This window comes from Conger conger, chromosome 7 (assembly GCF_963514075.1).
Source record: "Conger conger chromosome 7, fConCon1.1, whole genome shotgun sequence".
Lineage (NCBI taxonomy): Eukaryota > Metazoa > Chordata > Actinopteri > Anguilliformes > Congridae > Conger > Conger conger.
The window spans coordinates 54146194-54152532 of NC_083766.1; positions in this window are offsets into that span (position 1 = coordinate 54146194).

The window sequence follows — 6339 nt, forward strand, 5'->3', positions numbered from 1 at the left end:
ATGACCAGGTCAATGCCGCAATGTTTTCAGAGAGGGACAGTCTGTTGTCCATCACTGCGCTGAGGGTCCTTGCACAGGGTGATGGCGTCACTGAGGTATCCCCTAGGGAAATGGAGAGATGATCCAGATGGGGAGAGGTTAGAGCAGGAATGAAGAACATTTCAGTCTTACCTGGGTTGAGCTTTAGATGGTGGTTGTCCATCCAGCTCTGGGTGTTACTCAGGCAAGCAGAGATGCGGGCTAAAACCTGTGTGCCAGATGGTGGGAATGAGAAAAAGAGTTGGGTATCATCAGCATAGCAGTGGTAGGACAGACCATGAGCAGTAATAACAGGGCCAAGGCAGCTAGTGTAAAGGGAGAAAATAAATGGGCCAAGGACTGAGCCCTGGGGAACTCCTGTGGTAAGGGGCTGAGGTGTTGATACTGCACCAGCCCAGGCAACCTGGAAGGAGCGACCAGAGAGGTAGGACTTGATTCAGTTCAGGGCTGTGCCACAGATTGTTGCTGACAGGGAGGACAGGAGGATGGAGTGATCCACAGTGTCAAAGGCAGCAGAGAGATCTTGCGGCATGGAGTGATTCACTGAGGGAGAGAAGTGCAGTCTCCGTCAAGTGGCCAGGTCTGAAGCCAGACTGATGGGGGTCGAGCAGGTTGTTCTTGGAAAAGAAAGAAGAGAGTTGATTAGAAGCAGTAGGTGGCAGCAAATCCCTTGTCTTGTGAAAAAGCAGGCTATCAGTAGATTTATTACATTTTTTAATTAAATGTTCAGGAATGCAAGTATTTACACTTATGGGCAGCCAGGTTCAAAAGGGTTACATTTGATATATTTCATTTATTTTATGTTTTGAAAAGAGATGGAAATATAGGGAAACATGAGCATGTTGTCAGAGTAGGTGCAGTAGACATCATCAATCTCATGAAAATCCAGCAAAAATATGATTCAGTGCAATTATTATTTTGCTATTTTGATCATATAAATGAAAGTAATGTGTTTGGAAGGCACTGGGTTATATTGTGATTGAAATAACATTCATCTTGTATCACTGTTTTGTTCTTACCTAGGCTTTCTGTTTTCCTCTTAAGTGTCTTTGTGACAGTGTTTCACTACATAAATACAAGTGAATTGAAAAGGCATATTCCTCCTGCTGATACACACACGTACGCTCCCATGTACGCACACGAATACGCACACATGCACACACGTTAATCTGTAGTGTCATTGTCATAGTGTCACTGTCTACATGAATACAACTGAATTGAAATGACATATTCCTCCTGATGAAATGCACACACACATGCACGCACACACATTATTTTAATCTTTATACTGCTAGGTGCTGATGGCCAAAGCAACATCAGAAGCCTGACCCCATACCTGCTGAGGCGAGGGAAGGAATAGTCAAATGGGAGAAAAATCCATGTTTTGCACTGACTATACACTTACAGCACAATACAGACATAATGGCCTTTTTTCAGTTTGTTACCCAGGCACGGACTCTGCAGTACTGACTCAAACAACTCTCGGTTGGTATCATCAATATAAAATATCTTATGACGCACGCAGTTTGGTGAGTTCATTTTTTCGAATTAGTGGACTTGTCACCTGCGGGAAGAAGAAAGCTAGCAGTTTTAGTTATCAGAGTCAAAGTTAATGGAAAGAAATAAGCATTTTGTCAGCAATTGCGAAAGGTGTCCACAGTGTGGCAGCATACGCAGTCTCTTGTTGTATGTTTCTGAAGAATGTTAAGCAAATGGGGTCAGGAAGAGAGTTGTGCATTGTGCAAATGCTGCTACTGCCAGATGACAGTTTGCCCATCAATATGATTAGTAAAACAATCAGAAACGTTACCGGGCCAGGGAATGAGCACAAATCACGGCTGCTTTGGGGCATTAAGATCCGTATACTCTGATCCTGACACCCCAGAAATGAAAATCAGTTTATCCAAAACCCTCGGTAGAGTTCGGCACTGGAAAGTATAAATGGCAGTTGGGATTTCAAAAAGCACCATCAGACTGAGCACGTTGCAGTAAGACTTCTCTCAAGTCTCGTGGACGATGGGGCCTTCCACACTCTCAGCAAATCAGCTACAGCTACTACCACGTAATTTGTATTACTTTGACATTATTTAACTTTTGGCGTAGCATATATATTCATACAAAGGGCGTCATATAGCTCAAATTCTTACATGTTATCTATTTATACTGCGGCATACTTTAGTCATTTAACTCCTATGTACTCTGAAAGAGTTGAGTTCACACTGGACATTTTACTGTGTACTCCTCCTGGGGCCCTGGAACATTGGAGGTTACCAGCCTTGCTTCTTGGCCTCAGTAATAGCATGACAGTGGTGAAGACGTGTAATCCAAAATGTCATGATGTACTGACGCAGTTTTTGGAGAACTGATCTTGGTTTACATTGCAGTGGATCCGCACACCCTCACCGTGTCATTTTGAACCAGTGGTCATCTTATTTGGAGCTTCGCACTGTGTTTGCGTGCGTGTGTGGTGAATGTGCGTGCGTGTGTGTGTGTATGTGTGTAAAAAGTACGGCGGCTTTTTTCCTTTTCTTTTTTCGTGGGCGATAGTCCAAATATTGACGAGATTGTCCTTCGCAGAGTCCTCCGACCGGAGATGATCCACGGTGTCTGGAGAGGGGGCGGGGAGCAGACATCGGCAGATACTTCATAGCAGCCGTAAGAAAACCTTCGGAGCCCAAGTACAAGGCTAAATATAAAAGCGCTCCATAGCAACCAGGCTGGAGGATTCGGGAGAGCGCGGGGAAAACGCAAGCGACTGAAGAGGAGGGAGTTGAGTGCGCCGCCGCTCACATCCGTGTACCGCTGCACGGATGGTGCCAACTAACGCCTCAACCTCTGCTTTTTGTCGTGCCGAAAATAGGGCATCCGCAAAAGGAAAACATTAGTTTGTATCGTTTATTCCATACATTAATGGTGGCTGTGCGGAACAAGGCTTACAGTTGTTGTGGATTAATAAGATTGGTGGTATGGTCAAGGGCGCCATATGGGAGTGTGGGGGGGAGGTACTGGGGCGGGGTTAGGGATAATTCCCACAAAAAATTGTGCTGGAGTGAGATGGCCCAATGTGAGATATTTTCATGGGTCCGAAAATCCCTGGGTGGATGATTTGAGGTACTGAATGTAAGTTGTGAAGGATCGGATCTCTGAGTTGGACCCACCCTTGGGACCAGTTTGTGCCTCAGATCTTCAGGGTAGCTGGCCCTCCGGTTTTGGGGAGTTTTGGGGGATTTTAGGGAGTTTTGGGGGATTTTGGGGAGTTTTAGGAAATTGGCCAGGGTGGGAGTGAGTGAGTTATCCCAGGACTTTTGCGCTGGCCTTTTTCCCAGACAGTGGAATGCACAGCACAGAGACAGACTGGGCAGGGCAGTGCAGCATGCTTCTGCTGAGTCCATGTAGAGCGTGGCATTGCAAAGCCAGACACTGTGTGTGTGTGTGTGTGTGTGTGTGTGTGAAGACTGTGTATGTGGGTATAGGAGAAAGATACAGTGTGTCTGCGTGTACGTGTTCATGTGTGTGAGACAGGAACAGAAAGACATATTGTACATGTGTCTGTGTGCTTATGAGGCAAGGAGAATACAATATATTAGTAGAGCAGAAAGTGAAAGGGGGAGTAGGAGGGAAAAGAAAGGAGAGAGATTAAAAGTGATGGTCTGTCTCCTGAGATGGTAACAGACCAATCAGTTTGGGAGCTACAAGACCAAAAAGCAATAAAGCAGTGAGAAGGAGGTCAATCGGTGTGGTGAAAAAGAAAAACGGTGCTAAAAACAAGAGCCTCCTTGCTCTATCCCTTCTCCTCTTTCTCCTCCCTCTTTGTCAGAACTCTCCTCCTCGCTTCTGTCATCTGTTCATCAGAACTCTCCTCCTCTCCTCCTTCTGCTCTCTTCATCAGAACTCTCCTCCTCTCCTCCCTCCTCTCTTCATCAGAACTCTCCTCCTCTCCTCCCTCCTCTCTTCATCAGAACTCTCCTCCCTCCTCTCTTCATCAGAACTCTCCTCCGCTCCTCTGTCTCCTCTCTTCTAATCAGAACTTTCTCTCCCCTCTCTTTCCCTACACTAATCAGATCCAGATGTGGTGCAAGGCTAGACCCAGCTATACTGCCAGGCTTTTATTTTTCTCCATCGCTCTTACTCTCCTTCCTGCTCACTCTGCTCCTCTGAATTTTGGGTTTTCATTTACTTTCCTTAACCCCCCCACCTTCCTCCCCCCACCTCCTCCTCCTCCTCCTCCTCCTCCCTGTCTCTCCTGTCCTTTACAGGAAATGTTCCAGGTTCCCCTGGCCTGGGGCAAACATGCTTTCATAACTGTATCCAGATGGAAGGATGGAGTAAGGGAGAGAAAGAGAGAGGGGGAGAGAGAGAGGAGCGCAAGAGAGAGAGGGTCAGAGACAGAAGAGTGTGAGAGAGACAGAGAGAGAGAAGAGAGGGGGAGAGAGGAGTACGAGAGTGAGAGAGTGAGTGAGCAAGAAAGAGAGGAGCGAGAGAGAGAGTTTTTTCATTTTAAGACACCTTCATTGTGACACTGCAACTGAACATTGCAGGCCATTTAATGCAGAAGTAGCCAACACAATGTAAAACACAGAAACACTCTCTTGAGTGAAGAGAGAAAGAGAGAGTGAGAGAGAGAGAGAGACAGAAGGGCGGGGAGTGCGTGGGTGGGTCACAGAAGCTCCTTTCTTTTCCAGGGGCCCCTCTGACTCCATCGGAGAGCGGGCCACCCTGTTCGGGGCATCCTGTCCCCGCAGGCCTTGAGTATGAGTGGGCCCGTGTATCCAATTCTGGAGCCCTGCCTGCCCAGCTGGGTCCGCTCAGCCCTCCCATTTCCTGTGCGCCACTTCGCTCTCAAAGTGAACCGAGCCACGGGAGGGATTGTGTAGTCTGATGGTCAGCCCGGCCAAAAACATCAGCACCCACACTCTCTCTCCCTTTTCCTGCTCTCTAACTCTCTTCCCACAGTCTGAGTAGCGCTAGGCTAACCGCAGCACAAAGCTGCGTTTGTTAGAGGAAGGAATATCTGTGTGCGTTTATTTGTGCGTGTGCTTGGGATCACAACAGCAACTGTAGAGTAGCACACTATGTGTGCACGTGAAAGCACATTTATGTACAGTTCTCGCAGTAAGGTACACTGTCATGTATGTATGTATGTATGTATGTATGTATGTAAGGGCTTACACTGCAAAAAGACTTAAGTTCTTTTTTTATCTCTCAAGTTGAAAATATTACCTTGTTTTTAGTTAATGCTCGCTTGACAAGTGAAATTTTCTTATTCCATTGGCAAATTTTGAAATGAGTCAAACTGTCTTACCTCACTGGCAATGTTTTCGTCGTAAGTAAAAAAGCAAAAGAGATAAGGCTAAAATACTTATTACTTTTGGGTTTTTGCAGTGTAAATTTGGTCTCTGTAGCATGACAATGTTGATTTCTTTGTTTTCCCCACTCCGTTTCGAAGGCTGCGTGTGTGGGAAACTGCTTGCGCCTCATTACCACGCAGTTGGGGCTAATTACCTCGTTAGCTCTCGTGGGAGAAGCTGATTAAATATTTACATGAGAGCGCATTCTTGAGCTCGGTGCCCCGAAGCTGACGTGTCAGACAGGAACGGCGTCAGAGCACGGCTCCTCCCCCTTGGTGAGGGCTGGCCAATGGCTGACCTCAGCTGGGTGAAACACCGCTGTCCACCTCCTATTTTACCGGCAGAGTTGAGCTGCTGGGCGCGCCCTGATATTCAGAAAAATGTATCCTCCTTTCCCCCCCGCTGGTCTCCTTCTATCTGGAAGTATGGTGGTTAGGAGATGAGTGGTGGAAAGGAGGATGCGTTTATGGAGAATTGTCTTCTTGGGTAACGCTATTAAGTCTACACCGTTTCGGTCTACAGTACTCAAGGTGTTCAAGGTAAAAATGCCATCGATCTCCACTCTGTGAGCATGGCTGTAGTCTGGTGTTCAAAGAAGACAACGCGCGATGTTTCGGGGGACAACTGTGGCTGCCTACACTCTTCTAAATCAGTGGGGTTTGTCCATGAACAGGGTTGAGGTCATAGACAGTTCGCTACTCCCTGTTAGGGTGGGAATTAGACATGCACAGCCCAATGTTGGGCACCATATTTATTCATTCTTCAGAATGGCAGTCAAGCTCACTACTATGTTACTGGTTTATGTACTGGCTATTGCTACGAGACACCAATGACATCATCTCTGCCTGTTGCCTGAACCAGTATGGTGCACTTTAAGTGACTCTAGGTAAGAATATAAGCTCAATGCCAAAAGGTAAATGTAAGATACATTTATTTTGAATATTTAAAAAGT